Here is a 22,179-nt window from a genome sequence, read left to right on the forward strand (position 1 = left end):
GTTTAAAGCTTTTCTCCCCAACTGAGAAAGAAGACTTGCCCCTCGTTAATGGGACTGAGTGACTGGCTAGTGGCCAAGCCATTTCAAGCACTTAAAGAAAGGATGGCTTTGCCTGCCAACCCCTGGCCACCAGCAGCAGCAAGGTCCTCACTGGGGTAGGTCAGAGGGTTGCCCCATCTTTCCCAAACCAGAAGGAGCTCTTGGAAGGCTCACCAGGAATAGAGAAACAAATAGAACTATTAAGAAACTCACAGACACATGACGATAATACCAGGAGACTGTGTTTGCAGACACCCTTAGGAGTTTTAGGTGAGTGCTCAAGCCAGAAAGTATCAGGGCTGCAGGTGCCCAGAAACCTCATCAAGCAGGAGACCCAGGGAAGGAACCGAGGCCCAGGGAGACCGCAGGCCTGGGAAGCAGCAGGGTCTAACAACTGAGGCAGGCAACGCAGGTTTTGCAATCTAACTTTCCCCTCTCTAGCTGTGGGACTGCAACCAGGGCCACATCTCGGCCTTCCCAGACCCAATCTTCATTGTGCAGCGGATTGGGTGGTTCCCCACGCTGAGGGGGAAATAAATGATGTATAAAATTGAGTTCATAAAATAAATGACTATAAAATTGAGTTAATACTTCACACAGATTCTTCTTTGCCTTCATCATCAAGCACTCAAGCACTAATTGTTCGTCCAGTTCCTTTTAGATCAAGTGAGTGAGGATGAGGTTTGTCCAACAGGGTGGAAGCTTATGCTGAACTTAGCATCTCTGGCCCCATCCCCACTGGGGCTAAGTTCCCAGCTGTGGCATGGCTGAGGCACTGAGCTCCCAGGGGGCAGATCTGATTATGGCACCAACAGGCACAGCAGGACACCAATAATCTTACTCCCACACAAGTTGTTTCTCAACGGAAGCCAAGAGCTAACAGTTAAGTGGCTGCTAAGTGTTAGGCACTCCGATCAGAACTATCTATACGTTATCCAGCAAGTCGGGTACATGACATGCCCATTTTACAGATGAGGAAACCATAAGAGAGTAAGTCACTTGCCCAGGTTCCCCCAATCAATTATGAACTCCATGAGACGAAGGACTGAATTCCTCACACTTAGAGTAGTCCTAAGCACAGGGACAATGTTCAGTAAAAAATTATTGAATGAACCATAGATAATAAATGATGAAGGAAACAGAAGTATATTCTCAGAAAGAGTTTCCAGGCTAACTAAGAGCTGTAATGATCTAGAACGCTTGTAACCTTTCCTTTCTCCATGCATTCACCCATTGATTGTTTCCACAGGGAAGTGTCTTACTACTCCGTGGGTGTACAGAGCTGGTTGCTAATTTTGGAACACTTGTGAATCCTGGGCCCAGAGTCATGAAAAGGCTGGTGAGTCACATTCCCCATACAGAGCACCCTACACACTGGCTGTCAGAATAAACCAGGAGATGTCACCATCTCGTCCTCTGCTCTCATTGTCTCGTTTTACCTTCTTGAAAACGACAAAGGATGCTCTGCAGAGGGAGGGTTAGAGTAACGGCAAATTTCTGGATACTCTTACACTTTGCAAACCTGCAAATTGCACAGGTTCTCCTGGAAACCTCACTTTCCACTGGAAGAGTCCGTCCCTCCCCCTAGGATGTCAGTGTGAACCTGTAAGTGGCCACAGCTTCTTTACTGCAGTAGCCTCACTATGCCTTTCCTGGCAGGTAAGTAGCATAACCTGTCACCAGGAGACCATTAGCCTCTTTAACAAAGGACAGAGAGAATGGTTGAAAATACAGGCGCCCCTGAGAGAGGAGACACATTGATTTAAAGTCACACAAAAGAGCAAAAAGCTGATGGCAGACCTTTCTGGGGCAGAAAGAAGGCAGGGTTCAGGGGGATTAAAACAGAGGTAGAAGTTTGTAAGTTATATAAATGTCTAAGCACTATGTTGTACATCTGAAACTAACAGAATATTGTATGTCAACTGTAACTTAAAAATAAATAAACAAATAAATAAAACAGAGGTGGAAGTGGCTTGGCGCCTAGCACAGATGATTGGGTACTTAAAATACAACCTACCGACTCTCACTCATGGCTGTTCAGGCTCCTTTGCTTGTCCCAGGTAGACGGCTGCATCTCCGCTTCCAAGCGTCTCAGCTGGTACGAAGGAGGAAACCCAAACTAGGCCACATGCTAACCATGATCACGCTCTGGTAAGAGTCGTGATGAGGCCAGAGGTTGAACTGAGGTTGCCATTGTCTCTTCAGGTTTTGACTTCCATAACTTCTGCCATGCATTTATTACAGAGAATGAAGAGTGGAGAGTATTTGGGTGCGTGAGGACATTCTGAAGGGATGAGCAGCCACATGAACCTTCCAAACGCCAGTTCATCCACCAAAGTGCCCCATTGTTTCATTCCTCCTGACCAAGCTGGAGAATGCAGGAGTAAGAACAGAGAGAGAAGCGGTGCTTTTAAAAATAGATCTGACTTAGTAGTCTTTAAATAGCCGGGGATTATGATATGAGAGAGGGCAGCCCTGGGTCTCCAGCTAGACAAAATGGCCTCAGTGGACTTGACTAAAGGAATCTGGCTTTGCTAAGCAAGAACTTCTAGAAAGTAAGAAAGCTGCTAAACAAGAGAATTCCCTTCTCTGCAGCAGAATGGATTTGTACTTGGCTGAGATGGTCGCTGAAATTCAGCCCGCCTTGACATGGAGAGAGAGAGAAAAAAAAAAAATCCTTGCTATTCAAAGTTGGTTCCTGGACCAGGAGCAGTGACCTCACTTGGGAGCTTGTTAAAGCTGGGGACTCTGAGGCCCCACCCTCCACCTACTGAATAAGAATCTGCCCTATAACGAAACTCCCAGGTGAGACACGTACCTAACAGACCAAGAAACGCTGGACTAAATGACCTTTCCAGATTTCTCCTACTTGAGGATTTGATGGCTCATGGATCACCCCCAATTGAGAAGCAGCGTGGCCCTTCTGCAGAGGGAGGACCTGGTTGCTAAGGATGACTGAGGTGCATGGTGTTCCCCTCACAAGTCGCAGCTTTCTACTCATCTGTGTTTATAGGACACATTTCTTCACAACCTCAAGGGGCTGCAGCTTCATTTTCTCCGAACACACCAGGGGCCCTGTGGCAAACCCCTGGAAGACCACACAGCTTGTGTGTCTGCTGTGTGTTCAGGGGGACTAGAGCTGCAATCCCCTTGAGGTGTGCCTGTCCCAGGTCCATCAAGGACTCCCAGAGCAAGGAGCAAGGTGGGTGATCCAGTGGTCTGTGTAGACCCTGGCTTTCCTCTCAGTTATGGGAACCACCTGCACACCTCTCTGTTTATCCATCTGGGGCTACAGATGGCAGGCAGTGCCCAACATCTCATCGGGTAAAAAATCATAAGGCAACTCATATATCTTCCCAAGAAGGTCTTGTAAAAGTCATTGCATAAATTATTCATAAATAACCAATGAGAAAAGGAACACTAAAATCTCATGGGGAAAGTGAGAGGGTCTCAAAATATGGACAAGAGCCCTCTGACTAGGAGGATCTAGTTTAAGGACACACATGCAGGGAGCATGTCCACTCAATTGCTGATACCAACTACTGATCTCGTTTGTTTGGGCCCCTATAAAAAATACTATACACTGGGTGACTGAAACAACAGACATTTATTTTCTTGCAGTTCTGGAGGTTGGGAAGTCCAAGATCAAGGTGCCAGCATATTAAGCTCTTGGCAAGGTCTCTTTTCCAAGCTTATAGATAGCTACCCTCTCACTGTATCTTTACATCAGGGGTGGGGAATGTCCAGCTGGCAGGCAATCTATGGCCTACGAAATCATTTGGTCTGGCCTTGCCAAATCAACTGCAGACAGGACTCGAAATTCAATAAATCTAGGAGCTTTTTTCATAGCTAATTTTTAAGTTGATAATTTTGTATATTCCATTAATGATGTTATAAATACCCAAATGGCCCTTGGCAGAAAAAAGGTTCCCCACCTCTGCTTTACATGGTCTTTCCTCGGGGTGTGCACATGGAGAGGGAGAGGGTGAAGGAAAGAAAAAGAGAGAAAGAGAGAGAGAAAGAGAAGGTGGGAGGGATGGGAGGGCGACTCTAGTGTCTCTTTCCTCTTCTTATAAGAGCATTAATCCCATAATGGGGCACCACCACTATGATTTCATTTAAACCTAATTATCTCCCAAGACCCCCACCTCCAAATACCATCATGTTGGGGATTAGGACTTCAACACATGAATTTTGGAGGGATACAGGCATTCAATCCATAACAACCACCAACGTAAGAGACTTCAGAGAACCTATTTCCTAATCTGTATTTTTCCCCTTAAATCATATGTTCTTGACTAATACTAATATTTTTTAAGTACACTAAGACTATGCTATTTAGAGAAATGGAAAATTTTAAATTATGTATCTTCATAAAACTAATAGTGCTATAGAAATGCAGTTTATCAGTCTCTAGTCTCTCCACTTCACCATTTCTGATGGGCTGTGGTCCAGTGGTCAGGTCAAAGATGAGCTGTACTGAATATGTATTCATAGTAAGGAGAGCAGTTGAGACCAGGGGCTCTAGAGTTAGGGTGATCTGGCTTCCAGTGTGATTCTATGGCTTCCTACCTATGATCTTTCCAAACTCTGATTACCCCATCTATAAAATGGAGGGAATTATAATACTGTCTATCATTATATATCATTATATAGTCATGTGAAGGGTAAATTAAATAAAACATGAAACACTCTGCCACAGTTAGACACTGAATATACAGTGGCTATTACTATTGCTGTAGTTGATATGATTGGTCATGATACTTAGGTCTTTCTGGCTCATGTGTGCTCTTTCTACTCTTAAGCTGAGACTTCCAAGAAGCAGGAATTAAGTTTCCCTCAATGGACTCCCTTTCACCTTCCTGAGATTGTGAAAGGTCTCCTGCTTCCTGTATCTCAAGGAGCAGCCCATGTAGGGCCCTGCCCTTGTTGAGCATCAGAACTAGTATTGCGGCCACTTGCCTCACTACTGGCTGGAAGAACTCCTCCCAAGTCCTGAACTCCCCGTAAGACTTGCAGCACAAGTTGGGCCTTGTTTGTTAGGAGGCCAGGAATCCTCCACCTCTCCAATTCTCATTGCCCCACCCTGGGGCAACTGATCTTCATTCATATCTCTTTACCCCGCCTGCTTCCCCTTACACGAATCTTCACCCCTGAGCACATATCTGACATTGGACTTTAAGGGTGATCTTTCCTTCATTTTAGCTTTCATTTCCTGGGGTCAGCCACCTGAGAGGGCACCTTGGAACATACCCACTACTTCATGGATGAGTCACCTATACTTTCCCAGAGTAGAAACAGGCATCTTTTCTACCCTGCCTATGTGGTCCCAACCATAGCCAGTGACACCAAAATCTGTTGTCATCCATCCTTGGAAAACCCACATCCTCAAAGTCCTTCATCCCAATTCCTTTGTCCAGTGGTCTTAAACCACATAAATGGCTTAACCTGCTGGGTAAAGGCCTTGGACCCTGCTCCATCTCCCAACCCCACTCCCCAATCAATCACCTAGTTATCTCTTCCAGGAAGTTTACTGCCTGCTCTAGCAAGCTAAGCTGGCTTCAGGGCCCCTCTACGGAGCTTACCGCCATAATTACCCATTGTATGGGAATGATCTATGTCTCTGCCTGCCTCTCCCACAAAACCAAGTTTAAGGAGGGCTGGGACATGTTATTCATTTCTGTATTCCCAACACTTAACACTGTCTAATAAATACTAAGCATGCAAGAAATATTGAAAAGAAAAAAAAGAAGAAAAAGATAGAAAGAAGGAAGGAAGGAGGGAGGGAGGAAAGGAAGTAAGGAGGGAGGGAGGGAGGGAGGGAGGGAGGGAGGGAGGGAGGGAGGGAGGGAGGGAGGGAGGGAGGGAGGGAGGGAGGGAGGGAAGGAAAAGAAAGAATGATAGCTGCAGAAAGAAGGAAATAATGATAAAACACTAGATCTAATTCTGCAGAAGAATTCCCAACAGCCCTGAGCAGTGAAGCTAAGACCCATATTTCTCTATATTTAATCTTCAAAAATTTCTCTCCATGTTATTAATATAAAAATAGGATGAGTTTATAGACTTATTAAAACTGTTGGCTAAATAATCATGACAGTTTCTGGAGCCCTGGGACAACAGCAAGCCCTATAAAGTACTCTCTACTGACAGCAGGACATAAAACCATTGTCAAACACACACTTTTTCCTGGTCGCAGATACACAGTCCATTCAAAGGTCAAGGTCAGTCACTCTTCTTGTGTACCCGTGCCCTCCACAGCTGACAAACATTTCCACACACACCCAAGTAACGGAGAGAGGGTCCAAAAAGCTCTTAGGAATTCACTGTTGGTCATAGTCACCTTTTGGACATTGCCACAAACGGAGAGAAACCGTGGCCCAGAAAGCTAAACAGCAAAACAAAACTGCCAGATAATCAAGAAAAGTATCCACGTGTGTACACATACACATACACTCAACAGTTGAACTTTCCTAATAATGTTTTGCTCAGATTAATAATTAAATGGCCTTGTGTACTTTGAATAGAAGCCAACTGCTCGGCAAGGAGAGGTGACAGAGAAGCGCATGAACGCGGTCAGCCTGGAATGAAAATTAGCCAGTCCACGATGCAGATAATCTAGAGTCTCTTACATTCATTCCCTGTATCTTCTTTGCCTTTTTAAAAAATAAATTTATTTTTAGTGAGATAACAATGGTTAATAACATATAAATTTCAGGTGTACAACATTATAATTTGATATCTGTATAGTCTAGTTTCTGCCCTAGCCAGTTTGGCTCAGTGGTTAGAGCGTTGGCCTGTGGACTGAAGGGTCTTGGGTTCGACTCTGGTCAAGGGCACATCCATGTTTTTCTCGCTCTCCCTTTTCCTCCCTGCCACTCTCTCTGAAAAGCATTGGGGGGAAAATATCCTCGGGCGAGAATTTTTTAAAAAGTCTAGTTTCCATATAATTGACCCCCTTTCCCCTCTGGTAACCACCAGTCTGCTGCCTGTATCAATGAGCTTGTCTTTGTTTTGTTTTGTTAATTCATCTGTTGCTTTTTTGTTTTATAGTCCACATCTGAGTGAAATCATATGGTTCTCATCCACTTCTGTCTGACTTGTTCCACTTGGCGTAATACTCTCAAGATCCATCCATGTTGCCACAGATGTCCTCTGCCTTCATTTTAGCTCAGAATTTTTAGGGATGGATTAAATACAAGGTATGGAGAAAGTCTACTGTACAAACTTTGGTCTGTTCCAGCCAATTCAGCCGCTGTTCCCTCTACACCAAACAGAAGTAACAGTTTGACCCTAAAGCCCGGGCCAGACTCTGTGGGCTGCGTTTGGAGGACAGGCCCTCCTGTGCACATGTGCGCTCTCCCCCCAGCAGAGCGTGCCCCTTACAGACACTGTGGCATCTCTCCCAGCAAAGAGGGGACATTCCCCACGACTTGCTGTGCGGTCGGGAGCTTCATTGCTGAAGGTGGAATTCGTATGGGAGTTACCTTCAGGGTACTGGAAGAATGGGTGTGGCTGTAGGAAAAGATAATCTACTCCAGACTACTTTTTAAATTCTGTCAAATATTAATCTTGCGTCTGGGGGAAAAAAGGAGCGATTAAAGTTAGCAGAGGATCTGAGGGGGAGCCAACGAGTGCTCAGGCAAGGAAGGCAGGAAATGGGGAAAAGGAACATGAGGAGGAGGAAGGTCACATCCTCGCCAAAGCCAAGGAGGATGGGTGCTTCCCAAGGAGAGCGGAATGTCCCAGGAGGCCCGTGCCAGACGTGGAAGCAGGTGCCTGCCCGGGCCTGCCTCCTCCCCACTGTTCTTTCTCCTTCCCGCCCTGGCTCCTTTCCCTTCATCCACTTATTGCCCACCTGCGTGTCAGGTACTGCGTAGGTGGTGGGGATATGAAGGTGACAAGCGTCCCTAGGCTCAAGTTACTAAGCAGCGAAACTGGCAACCAACGTGTCTGGCGAACCAAACAATGCAGGAGTATCACAGGGACAGTCTCAGTAAAGGTGCCAGGCCCAGCGGGCATCGGTGGAAGCCAGCAGTTCATGTAGCTGATTTCAGTAACAGTGTGCTTCTCAAAATTTCTTCACACCTACTGCTCTAGATTAAAGGCAAACAAAGAGATAAGACAACTACACTCAAGGAAAGATTTTTTTTTTTTTTTTTTTTAATTCTCACCTAAGGATATTGTTTCCATTGTTTTTCAGAGAGAGTGGGAGGGAGAGAGAGAGAGAGAGAGAGAGACATTGATGTGAGAGAGACACATCGATTGGTTGCTTCCCTGGGCTGGGGCCAGGGATCTCAAGCCTGCAACTGAGGTACATGCCCTTGGCCGGAATCGAACCCGGGCCCTCAGTCCACGGGCCGATGTTCTAATCAATGAGCCAAACTAGCCAGGGCTATAAGAATTATGATTGTATGTTCTTTGAAAAAGCTTATTAGAAGACATATTTGGGAAATTTTTATATTGAGTAGGAATTAAGTGATTTAGATAATTATCATTAATTTTCTTCAGCATAATAAAGATTATTGTGAATATGTAGGAAAATGTCTTTATTTTGCAAGAGATGTGTGTTAAAGTATTGAGGGGTCATGTCTATGTCTTACTTTGAAATGGTTCTGAGAAAAAAAAATACAGCAAAATGTAAACAATTATAGAATCTGGGAGAGGGATTTGAGTGTCCATTGTACTATTCTTTCAACTTTCCTGCACATTTGAAATGTTTCATAATAAAATAAATTTTAAAATTCTCTCCACTTGTGAGCTGTTACACTAAGGACTGTACTAGAATAAAGCCATTTGTGTGTCAATTAGCCAACCAGTAATCATAACTAACATTTATCATGACACGAAAATCTGAGTGCTCACATGAGGTTTCTCCTGCATTATGGGCTTTCCTTTACAGAGAGGGGAAACTGAGGCCTGGCAAGTGAAGTACCAACCCCATATCACACAGCTGCTGACTCTCAGGGCCAGATCCTCACTCGGCTGAGATCTGGATTTGGACCGTGTACCCCTAACTGCTATCCTCTACCTACAGTCTCCCAGGAAACACCTTGAAATGCAATGTCTGGTTGAACTAACCGTGACAGAATTCATTAACCTGTCAACCTGTGAGTACAAACAACCATTATAAGAGCCTTTCCTGTTTTGATGGGAGAGGAAAGGTTTCTAGGGGCCACCAGGGGAGAAGAGGCCATGGGAGAGTCAGGGAAAGGACAGAGAAAGCCAAAGTGGGGAAAGGAAACTGTCTGGGGGCAAATTGAAGCTGTAAGGCAGGTATTTTTGCCTGAAGCAGCAGACAAAATGTTTTCTGGTTAATAGAAAAGTTGCTACAGTCAACAGTGCTCCACATCACTAAAGAAGGCTGGACAAAAACCACGGCTGAAACATAAAATGGTGTTGGCTCCCCAGAGGGTTTCTTAATCAAGGTCTCGTCGTGACTGAAGTTCCTGTCACTGACCCACCACCCAGGACAGCGATGAGACTTCAGAGAACAGGGCTGGGCTGTGCAGAGCCACCCCTGCCCTCCTACCCCTACATGACCTGGGCCAGAGAGACGGAGGGCAGGGCGAGCCTGGCCAACTGGCCTCTACAGGAATTTCAACCATGACCTCGACCTGACTTGCCCTCTGCTCCAGTCTCCCGACTAACCAGCCAGTGCACATGGCAAAGCCACAGTCCCACAGCCAGCCTGGCAGGCTCAGCGTGCAATAACCAGGGTCAAGTTCCAGTTTGCTCGTGGTATATGAAATATGTAAGGGTTGGAGAAATCATGTAAAAAGTCAGGAGAATGTAAACTTTCCGAACCCCAATCTCCCAGGGATTGGACATTAGAACAAAAGTCACTTTCTTCAGTGCCCTTTTCCTGAAACCCAGCTTTGCCTGAGAAAAGAGCTACCTCGTAAAACCTCAGCCCAGTGGGATGTTCGGAGTAAAACTCAGGGTTAACCATTAGGCAGTGGGGCAAAGTGTCCCACTATTTAGAATTTGGGGACTGCCCCTGGGAATTTGATTTTTCAAGCAAAAACACAATTGTGCCAACTGATCTCAACAGTATTTCTAGAAAATTCACCCCACTGTGACCATCTCAGACCGTCTCAGATCTTCCCCACGGGCCAGGGGCGACATGCTGCAAAGTGGCCCTCAGAAGACACAAAGCTGAAGTCAATTCTGATGATTTCTGTGAAGAAGAATTAACAACCTCAAAATGAAAGGTGCTCGTGGGGAAATAAATTGTGCAATGGAAAAGTTTGTTAAAATAAACAGCCTTCACAGGGCACTTTCCCCTAAAGGTCTCCCGAACAGCACTCCTGCCTGGAACCCATCTTGCACACCACACAGCTGTGAGCATCGGATGAGCTGCTCTGATTTCCCTGCTTAAAAGCCTCAGTGCACACCCCACCCCAGCACTGGTCCCCTTCCTCTGGCTCCTCTGAGCTCTGGGACTCCCTTCTCCCAGTGACCTTTCTAACGGTAAGCATGAAGCTGCCCCTCTCCTGCTTAGAAGTCGTGGCTGGCTCCCGATCCCTTGCAGGATAAAAATGCACACTATTTATTTGGCCAACAAGGCCTTCATGATCTTTCTCCTGCCCTCTTTTCCCAGACTCATCTGCTAGCACAGCTCACATGCATCCTTTGTTCCAGTCACACACACTTCTCTAAATTCTCACCCTGTCTTTAATACGTGGCATTTGTCCATGTCTTTTCGCTTGCTGTTCCCTGTCTAGAATGCTGTTCCTCTGAGTCCACGGAATAAACTGAGGCTTCAAGACTCTGCTCAAACGGTACATCCTCAGTGGAGCCCCTCTAGAAGCATTCTCTCTCCCTGCCTCCCTCGCCACCCCCTTCACCAGACATCACACACACACACACACACACACACACACACACACTCCACGCCTCCCCAGCCACACAATCACCACACCTTTCCCAGGGCTCTGCTCCATCCTCTGTTCCCACATCTGCTCCATCACAGTCTGTCCCACACAGACTGTGAGGACAGAGCCTGTGCAGTGCTCACGTCTGCATTCCTAGTTTTTAGCACGGTACCTGGCACCCAGTGGGTAGTTCATCATGTGGAAGGAAATTAGGCCCTCCCCAACCAACAGTACCAGGCTCACGTTCTCCCTTTCCCAAGTCTTTTCCAACACCTGTCAGGAAATATTTCTGCCACCTAATCCCTAAATTCTGTATTGTCTGTAAACTGTTACTTCTCTCTTTCTGAAGTTTCCTTTGTATTTACTAGAATTTGCACAACATTCTACTAAATTACGAATATGCTTTAGGGAAGCCACACCTTATAGTCCCTTTCTTCCCCCACCAGACTTTGGTTTTGTTTAGGAGATATTGCTGATGAATTAATGTACCTACTGGTCCTTTAAGACATCAACATCAATTGTTTTAAAATCTCTTCGTTTATAGAAAAAATTTAGCCTAAAGATCGACTCCATTTGTCCCCCACTCAGAAGCCCAGAGTCCCTGTAAGATGAACACTGTATATGGGGACGTCGTAGGGAAGCAATGGGCTGTAGGATAAAAGGTCCTCGCCCTGGGCCCTGGCCACCTTCCCTGCTGCCTGTCTTCCTGCGTGGCCCCTCCCCAGGCTGGGCTCCATCTCCCTGCCCAGGGCCACAGGATTCAGAGGCAATCCCAGATGTATACAAAAGTCCTCTCTGATTTTGTGGGGGTAACCCTTGTGGGGTGTGGTTCTCTGCTCTTCCGATGGTTCTCCATCAACAGGGCCTGCAGCTCTGATTTTCCAGGGCTCTGTGGCCCAAGGGAGGAAATTCACATACATTGTTTCTTTCCAAGTGACCTGGGAGAAACTTTTTTTCAGTCTCACCATTTCAGAAATTCTAAAATGCAGATCTGGGGAAGGATATGTAGAAAAACTATTCTTTGGCTTCCACCTGCCACCTCTTTTTATCACCAGCTTCCTGAGGAGCCCAGTGTCTGGAGGCCTTTGGCCAGGATGGTGGCGTACTGGACAGCGCCCCTGGGCTGCTGGCTAGAAAGGCCTCAAAATGGCTTTGGGGCTGGAGCAAGCCAATGGGCGAGTAGCTGGTGTCTCTATCTGTCATTCTCCCTCCACCTCTATGACCCTGTCCATGTCCATCTTGCCACAAACTACCCCTCAAAGACCTTAATTTATTAGTTGAAAGGAAAGAGTCTGCATTCAATGTCAGACTGACACTGGTGAAGGCTCCCACAGCCTCCCCTGTGATCTGGAATTTCAGATCCTGGGTGTGAGTGTTGATGAGATGGAAATCCAAATCCATAGAGATGCTCAATGTCAAGGGATGACCAGGAGTTTAGGACAGGAGGGCAAGGTTGGGGACTAATTACTGGAGAGGTGGGCACACATGGGCCTAGACCAGACCGGGAAGGTCAATGTAACATAATTATGGTTAATCACGGGTGGGCTCAACCTAGTCCAAGATCCTGGGAGCCTCTCCAAGGTGGTGAGCCCAGCAGCTGACAACATCTTGGGGGTTTCAGCAGCAGGCATTGAAACTCAATCTGTGGTGTCTAGGTTCCAGGGCAGGAAATACATGTTGGATCTTCGATGAGTATGCTGAATCATCAGGCGGGGGCTTGGTCAAAACAGATTATAAAGCAGACTGATGACAGGGAATCAGGATACTGAAGTCAAACCCATGCTCACCAGCTGCAGCATTGCCTTGTTGATGGGCAACAGGCTGAGGGCATCTCTTCTTCCTCCCACCTGGAGCCAGGCCCAGCAGGCCCCAGACCTGGGCGGGACTGAATACAGGTGGAGCCCTCTTCATGCTAGACCATCAGCACCTTATGGGCAAGGGCCATGTCTGCCTAACTTTTCATTCGGTAAGTGCCTGATATGTAATAGGTGTTCAGTAAACACTCGCCGAGTGAACGACCATTGTTTAAGCTGTTAAGGAGCAGGGTGAGGACACCAGGCACAGCCTCCTTCCACTAGGAGACCATAACCGGACTTCATCCTGCAAGTACCTCCACTTCCAGAGACCTGCCTGGGCCCTTCACGCTCCAACCTCTGGATTTGTTTTAACGGACGCCTACAGTGTTTGCCATGTGCCAGCAAATACCAACTAACTTAATCCTCAAAACAACTCTATGAGGTAGATACTTTTAAAAAAAATCCTCACTGGAGGATATGTTTATTGATTTTAGAGAGAGAGGAAGGGGGAGAGGGAGAGAGAGGGAGAGAGAAACATCGATCAGTTGCCTCCTGTACACTCCTCCAACCAGGGATCGAACCCACAATCTAGATATGTGCCCTGGCTGGGAATTGAACCCACAACCTTTTTGGTGTTATGGCTCGATGCTCCAACCAACTGAACCACCCGGCTAAGGCTAAGGTATATACATTTAATTAGCCTATTTTATAGATGAGAAAACAGAAGCACAGACAGGTCAAGAACTTGACCAAGGTCACGCGATAACAAGTAAGCAATAGAGTCTGGATGTGAGGCCAGGCATTCTGGCTCCAGAGCCCATGTTGACTAAAGGCTAGAGGATCCAGACCCATCACTATCCATACACTATGCAGCGCTGATCTGAAATCTGAGTTGTTGGTAGTAGCTACCAGATATGGAAACAATCCCCACTGCCTCTGAATGTGTCTCAGATGCAAGTGAGACACAAGTTGGTAAAGCATCTCCTTGTAGAAAACCTCCCTGGGGACTTCTGGACTTTGCCACCTATTCAAGGGCCAGTTTCATGGGTGGCCATGCGGCTGTGCAGTCACACGGGGACCTGTGCTCAGAAGGACCCCACATTAGGTTTAATGCTCTTCTGTTGCCATCTTGAAATTCGGAATCATTTTTTAACAAGGGCTGTGGGATTTTTGTCTTGCACTGAGCTCTGAAAATTATGTAGCTGGCCCTGCCTGCGCTTGTCGGATGTCCATCCCATTCCTACTGATTACCTTCCTCTCACCCTCCCTCTCTTGCCCACAGAAATCACTCGTGCAGGCTCAGTAAATTTTTGTCATTCTTAGGTGTGAGGAGAATGTGCGGGTCAACTCTGGTTCTTACGAATCTCTTATTTTAACGTTTCCCCTGAGGCCAATTAGGGGTTTCTTTTTCATGAGATCTGAGGACTCTGATGCTCACTCCACCCCTCCCACCCCCTCTCCACAGATGAGATCTCATCTCCGAGCTGCCTGCTGACCCAGGGCTGACAAAGGCAGTGAGGATGAGGTGGGTTGTCAGCAAAAGGAAGCCTCAATTAAAAGACAGCACCGCGGTGTTAAAAGATATAATGAGCAATATTAAGCATTTTAAGAGTTTATGCAAGCAAAACTTGTTTTGAATTGGGCAGTGCCAAACCCGAAGTGGTTAGGGGCAGGCCTCTGACAGGAGCCAGGGAAAGACATATAGAGACAGCGCAGAAGCAAAGAAAGGAAATCATTCGATTGCTATAGCTTCAAGCCTAGTTGGCTCTTTGTGACTGGTTGTCCTTCGTGTTTTTGATTTCATAACCTTGAGATATTTACAGGCTTAGATTTTGGTTTACTTTCATTGGCCACCAGGGTGTTGGATTCACCTCAGTCTAAGGGCCTCCTTGTTAAATTAATTTAACAGTAGTCTAGGTTAAAAGAGATTTAAGAGACAGACACGTGAACTAAATTAATGTGTGGATTTTGTTTAGATCCTGATCCAAATAAACCAGATATGTAAAAAGATATGTTATAGATAATCAGGAAATGTTGAATATGAACTGGGTGTTCAATGATGTTGAGGAATTGTGCTTTATTTTGTTGAGTGTGAAAAGGTATAGTGGTTATGTAAGAAAATGGTCTTATTTTTTTAGAGATGCACACTGAAGTATTTACAAGAATCTGGGATTTGCTTTAAAAAAAAAATAAAAGATAGGGTTGGGGAGAGAGAGGGGTGAAATAAACATGGCAAAGTGCTGATACTTGTTGAAGTTGGTGATGGCATTTCTTGTACTCTTTTCCTTGTGTAGGTTTGTAAGTTCTAATAATAAATAGTTAAAAGTGAGAAAGAGAGGAAAAGAGAGAGGGGAGAGGAGAGGGAGGAGAGGAGAGAGCCAGCATCCAGACCACAGTGTTTCCAGGAGTAAAGCAGATGTTTACTGCTGTTCTTCATCAATGGCTTAGAGGATTCTGGTCTCTGAATGAGCTGTTTTTCCTGTGTGGACAGCACTCGACTCTGCAGTCTCCTCTGAATCATAATCTTCTTGAGCCGTTTCACTGATAGTGGGAATTACTCTGCTCAATTTACTCTTCTGCCTGTTCCCTCTGTGCTCAATAGCTTATGATAATACCAGTATAATGGGAGCTGCGGAGGGTCAAACTCATGACCCTGACTTATTAACCTCCTTCCCTAATTTCACCACATCCAAATCCTGTTCCTTCTCTGGACCTAACTCAAGTGTTACCTCCTATGTGAAGCCTTCCGAAGCTGCCTGGCCTATCCCGATCTCTCCTTCCTTATCTCCCATAGCAAATACAGTCCAGCATCTGATATGTAACTATTGGTCATGAGTTGTTCTTGAATGATTCTGAGCAACCCATTCTTATGGACCCAACAGATTGCAGTTTCTTCCCCTGTATTTTGCTCTGACGGAGTTCAGAGTACTCTGAACAGGCCTATTCCATGCTGAGCACATTGTAGGCCATTCATTCATATGGTCATTCATTCATTCCTCCAATACCGAGCACCTACTCTATGCTAGGCATGGAGCTAGGTGCTGGGGATTCAGCAGTTGAATGAGACAGACTCAGTCTCTGCCCTGGAGCCCTCTCTGCTGAGAGGGAGAGGTGACATTAAACAAATAACTTCATAACAAAGCAATTCATAACAATGGTGTGAGTGCTGTAAAAGCCCCATGCACGGTGCTCTGAGGTCTAAAGAGCCAGGAAAGGCTCCCCTAAGGAAGTGACTTTAGGAAGGGACTTGAAGGAAATGTAATAATTAGCCTGGCAAGGAGGTGGGAGGAGCATTCCAGGCAGAGCAAACAGCACTGAAAAGGCCCCTAGGGGAAGGAGCTTGGCAAACCAAAAGAAATCCAGTCCTGCTGACACGCAGAGGCCAAGATGGAAAGGAAGCTTGCTTCTCTCACGGGGATGAATTTCTAAGCACATTTTAAGCTGGTTTCTCCTCATTATCAGAGATAGATTGTTCCAGCAATGGCCTCCAATTTGTCCCTGTCTCCCTGCCTTCATGCCACTTTGCAATGGGATGTTGTCTCTCTTTCCAACAAGCAGCATTTCTCTTGTCTGTTGAGTCGGGACTTGGCTGTACGACCTTCTTTGGTGAACGGTACAGTAGCAAACGTGACACCAGCAGAGGTTCTTGCTGGTGAGAACCTTTTGCCACCGTGTGAACAGCTGCTGGTTCTGCCCCCTTGAGGATGAGAAGAACTAGTTGGAAAGAGGCTCTGGCCATGCCCACTGTTCCAGCATTCCACTTGAGGCCCCAGATACATGAGTGAGGCCATCCCCGACCATCTAGCCCCAACCAAACCAGCCCAGACCAGAAGAACCACCCAGCCAACCCACAGAAGCATGAACTATATTTTAAGTCACCAGGTTTGGAGTTAATTTGTCAGGAAAGACACATTATCCTTGAGTCTTACACACTCTTATCAACTGCCTCCTGTGTTTAAAGCATTTGTTAGGTACTAGGGTTACAATAATAACTAAAAACTCAAAGGTTATAATCTAGTTAAAGATAAGTAACACTAAAGTTCAAAATGGTAAATGCTTGGTGAGTTCTACCGATAGTTCTATAGGAATCGGGAGGAAGAAGTGATTCCCAAGGCAGAGGAAATTTCTGCAGGAACTGGAACTTCAACATGGTCTTGAAAGGCACCAAGTTAATCTTAGGTGACTGGAGAGGAGCAGGGGTAGGGTCTCCACAACAGAAGAATGCAATCAACACTTTCAGCAAACTGGTTAATAGTCTGGTTTGGCCAGAGCATAGGACCCATAAAGGAAATCAGTGAGAGATAAGGTTGGGATGGGGGTGGGGGGCTGATGAGAGGTGGGGACCTGGAATCAGAGTTGATAGATTTAGCAAATAGAAATACAGCAAACTCAGCAATATTTGGGACATGCTTATATCAAAAAAATTATTGTTTATCTGAGGCTCAAATTTAATTGGAACTTAATAATTTTTTATCTGACAACTCTAGCTGAGATGGTAAACTCAAATGCCTACAAAAGGCTAAGAGGTAAAGTAAGTGAGTAATATGGGTAGGAAGGAAAGCAATAGAGCAAGGTGGGGACCATGGCAAAACGAGAGAACCCTTGTTCCGCTTAGGGGAGCAGTCCAACTTTGCTCCCACCAATTATTGCCACATAAAAATGCACATCCAATGTTTCCAACTCTTCTGTTTTTTCAAGAGAAGTTGGAACTCTTGATTTTTACATGAAATCTCCTAATTATTTCATATAAATGAATATTTCAATATTTTAAAAACATGTGTGGGACAAACAAAACATGCTTGCCAGCTGTGCTCAGCCTCTGTACCTCTGCTTTTCAACCTCCATTTTAAGTCTTAAATACCTGGATAAGCTTAAAAATTTTTTTAAATTGTAGTAACATATGCCTATAAAAAAATCCAAACATCAAAAAATTAAGGTAAATGTGAAAGTTTTCCTTCCCATTCTTTCTCCAAATCTTATTCCTTTCCCCAGAGGTAGCCCCTGCCAATAGTGCGGGTATGTGTGCTAAGGATTTTGAACTTTACTTTGTAATCTGGCTGGGGTAAAGCCAGAGTCCGCACATTCTAGATATAGATTCTAGTAGACCTTTTGCATATATGTACAAGGAGATATGTGCATAAGGAAATACATACAATGATGTTTATCACTATGAAAAATATCTTCATCCCCATTTTAGAGAGCTACATAAATATACTGTAGTATATTCATGTACCAAAATACTACATAGCAGATAAACTGAATGAACTAGATATTTATGGATCAAAGGGATAGATTCTGAAAAACATCAGGGGAGTGTAGAAAATACATAAAATTATTTCTGTCCATCATCTATCTTTCTGTCATTCTATCATCTATCTATCTATCTATCTATCTATCTATCTATCTATCTATCTATCTATCTATCTACCTATCTATCTATCTATCTATCTATCATCTATCATCTATCTATCTAACATCTATTATCTATCTATCTATCTATCTATCTATCTATCTATCTATCTATCTATCTATCATCTATCTATCTATCTATCTATCTATCTATCTATCTATCTATCTATCTATCATCTATCATCTATCTAACATCTATCATCTATCTATCTATCTATCTATCTATCTATCTATCTATCTATCTATCTATCTATCATCTGTCTGTCTATCATTCTATTATCTATCTATCTATCTATCTATCTATCTATCTATCTATCATCTATCTATCATCTATCTATCATCTATCTATCTATCTATCTATCTATCTATCTATCTATCTATCTATCTATCTATCATCTATCTATCATCTATCTATGTATCTATCTATCTAATCCAAGTATAAAAGCATGGACCAGGTGAAAACTCACCTAACTCATTGTATTAGTTTCCTATTAGCACAGACTTAGTAACCCTGACAGAACACAACTGCTCCAGAGGTCAGCAGGGCTGTGTTTCTCCGAGAGGCTCTAGGAGAGAATCTCTGCCTTTCGCATTCTTTAGACTAGAGGCTGCCTACGCTCCTTGGCTCTTGGCTGTATCACAACAGCCTCTATTTCCATCATCACATCTTCTCTGACTCTGAGCCTCCCTCTAATAAAGACACAGGTGATTACATTGGATTCTGCTGAATAATCCAGTATAATCTTCTCATCTCAAAACCCTTAATTTAATCAGGGCCGGAAATTCCCTTTTGCCACGTGAGGTAACATATCCACAGGTTCCCGAGGTCAGGATTTGGACTCCTTTGGGAGACCATTATTCGGTCGTGAGAGTGTTTGTGTGAGGAGAGAGGGGAGAAAACAGGACTGGGAAGATGAGCTAAAGGAGCGTCAGCTTTCCCTGCGAGGTTTTCTTTCTTTGCTTTAAGAAAGTTACCTGAAACAAATATGTCAAATGGTAGCTTTCTGATTACGGATGGTGGGTATGAGTCATATTATTTCATATATATTATTTCCTTTATTAATTCCCACCCCCAAAATTACAAAAAGAAATGGGGTTCGGAAGGGGATGTATTTTCTCCCACTTCACATCTATGGAAGGTGTGTTGTGCTACGGTCTGAACCTAAAACGGAAGAATCGGACTTTCCTTTCGAGAAAGAAAGAGCAGGACCTTGGCATTTTAGACCAGGAGGGACCATGGCAAACAGCTAGGCCAGTGGTTGTCAGGTGGCCCTGGGAAGGCCCAGCTTGGGGCAGCACTTCAAGGGGCTGCGGGGCCAAGGGTGGGTCCTTTAAAGCCCTCCGCCTTCTCTTACCCAAACCGCTCCCAGCCTCCTTTCAGCCAAAGCACACTGCCTGTGTCTCTATTTTATGTTGTGGTTCCATGTAAGACGTGATTATGCAAAAAGATGTTCTGTTATTTAAGTAAATACGTAGGCGCATACAGGCCTGCACACCCACTCACACTCACACACCGACAGTCTGAAAACCGTAATCCATGCCAAGCTTCATCACTGTGACTGAGGAGTCGGAGCCCGGGAAAGACAAGAGACTCAAGATCCATAAAAGGTGGTAACTATCTCTTAGGAAACTTTCCTTGTGAGCAGAGCCCAGGCCGTGGCGAGCCCACAGAGCAGAGCCTTAGATTTTCCAGTAACCGGGGCTGTTTTATCTGAGCCGCTTCCTGGAGTCCCGGATCCCGAGGCCGGGGCCGTGGAGACGAGGAAGGGGGAGGTGTTTCTGGTTCATCTTCCTGCCTCCAGATGAATAAAGAAACTGCTGGAAAGAGGGTTATTAGGAAGGAGAGGATAAGTGATAAATCTTTAAATATGAAAAGTAGTTTTTTTAAAAAATCTGGATTCCCCAGTGCTCAAGTGGACACAGAGATGTTTGCGCCCCTGCCCCCTTTTTGTCCCCTCTTGCTTTCATGAAAGTGTGTGTGCTTTCTCTATTCTGCCTCCCCAAGTCTGCTTTTTGTCTGTCTGTCTTTTGTTTGACTTTCATATGTATTACATTTTATTTGAAGTGAAAGGACAGGTGGGGAGTCCTCCCTCCCAGGCACGGGGGTTGGGGGGAGGCTGTGTCCCAGGGGATTTTCTTTGCCAGTTGTGGAATGAAAGCCGTGTAGAGGTTTGGAGGCTCCATCAGCACAGAGGGGAGCAGTAAGAGGGGCCAGTCAATCTGCAAACACCCGCCCGGCAAAGCGTGTGCTGTGCAGCATGGAGCTCAGTGCAAAGAACTGGCATCCACTTCTCACTGGCATCCAGCTCTGGAGACTGTCAATCTTAAGCTTTTGAAAAATATTTCATTGACACCTTCCAAAGGACTTGATTCCCACGTGGAGAGCTGCATTAGCATGCCGCCTTCAAACCAGTTTGTATAGATTGGGTTTGGGTGTAGCTGAGGGAGCTGATGACTAACGTTTCTCGGGCTCATATTTACGAGGTAGTCATCATTGTCCTGAGCGTTTGTAGACCGTAGTGGAAACTATGGGTGGCCTACTCAGCTTCCAACTCTCCTTTTCTTCCTTGCTACATAACCCCAGTTTTGTTCATGTTCTTTCCTTTTGGGGCTCAGAGAAAGGTGACCCTATTCCATCGCAAAGGTAAGTACTGGTCTACACGATCATATTTCCATTAACAATGAGTGGATTAGGAAAGGTCATGTGATATACTCCCGGCCAATGAAGCATGAAGGGAAATCATATTTGGGGATGGTTCTGGGGAAGAGACAGAAAGAGAGGGTTTTTCTCTCTGGGTATTGCGTCCAGATGGGATTCCTGAAATCACTGTAGTCTTCTTGTTATCAGCTAAGGATAAATGTCAGCACATAGAGGAGGGCAGAGCCGAGAGTCCTGATGGCCTTCCCTGGAGCCTGGGATAACTCTGGACTTAATAGGTGATATGAGTTCCTGGTGTGTGAGATGATCTTTTCTTATTGCTTAAACAGAATTAAATTGGGGGTTCTGTTACTTGCATCGGAAATCATCCTGAGCTCCACAGGCTAGTTCATTGTTCATGCAGTACCCATTTCCTTTTTACAGATTAAGAAATGCATTTAAATTAATACAACTGGTAAGCAGCTTAGTCCAAGTCCAATCCCGTTCCGACTTCAAGAAGGAGATGGGACCTGTCATTGCCCTGAAGGCGGGGGCAGGAGTTCACCAGTATCTAGTACAGTGCTTGTCACTTAGTGGCCATTTTGAGTGAAAATTAGCTCAGATCCCAGGTTTATATTATTACCCTATGCTACTACTTTGGAAATAACAGATTACTTCCATTTCCCACAGTATGGTAGACCAGGTATTCTTAAAAATCCTGCCACTGACAAATACCTAAAATATCTAAAAATAATCAAAACAATTAAAAAACTTTAAAAATGTATTGCTGAGCTGGCATGACTACACACACACACACACACACACACACACACACACACACACACACACACACACCTGCGCAGAAAAGCTAAAAGGCAAAAAACCCCACAAAAAACCCCAAAGCAATAGCAGATCTAGAGAGGTGGGTGAGTGGTAAAGCCAGAAGTACTCTGAGGGAAAATCTGTCCATTTCCAGACACCACAGGGCCCACACAAGTTGAAGGATCAGAGCAGAGATCCCAGCATGAAACTGGAATTCTGGGGGCCTGACCTGTGGTGGCAGTGGGGCACCTACCCTCCAAAGGGACTAATAAGAAATTACTTGTCTTGGGAAAAAGTCTCCGTGAGATATGTGTCACCAAAACCTCAACTCAGGTTTTGGGTCCAAAATCACTCCACCTGCACATTCTGGAAAACCTCAAACTGAGCATTTTATTTACACGGGTCCCTGGGTAGACATGGTTCTGAGGGCCTAGAAGAGGCACGGATACATTCTCTCTGGAGGAACACCCCCTCAGCCAGCCCTCAAAGAATTCCAGCGGGTAAAGATCCAGTCAATATAAACTCACAAGGAAACAAAATGCCATAAGTGAGCGTCCACAGAAACAACAAACAGAAGAATCAGACTTCAGGTATTGGAATT

General features: G+C 45.1%; 1 protein-coding gene across 2 annotated transcripts in view; it reads right to left on the reverse strand.

Moving 5' to 3' along the window:
• The window catches only part of DTL (denticleless E3 ubiquitin protein ligase adapter), a 190,518-nt gene that overhangs the window by 60,799 nt on the left and 107,540 nt on the right, over positions 1-22,179 (reverse strand). Inside the window, exon 16 of one of the 2 annotated variants that reach the window (XM_087827870.1) lies at positions 97-2,407. The exons of the other annotated variant lie outside the window; for it this stretch is intronic. The gene's annotated coding sequence lies outside the window, so the exon portion shown is untranslated. Of the gene's footprint in view, positions 1-96; positions 2,408-22,179 lie in introns of those variants that run through there. 2 annotated transcript variants of the gene reach the window in all.

This window comes from Miniopterus natalensis, chromosome 19 (assembly GCF_054644295.1).
Source record: "Miniopterus natalensis isolate mMinNat1 chromosome 19, mMinNat1.hap1, whole genome shotgun sequence".
Lineage (NCBI taxonomy): Eukaryota > Metazoa > Chordata > Mammalia > Chiroptera > Miniopteridae > Miniopterus > Miniopterus natalensis.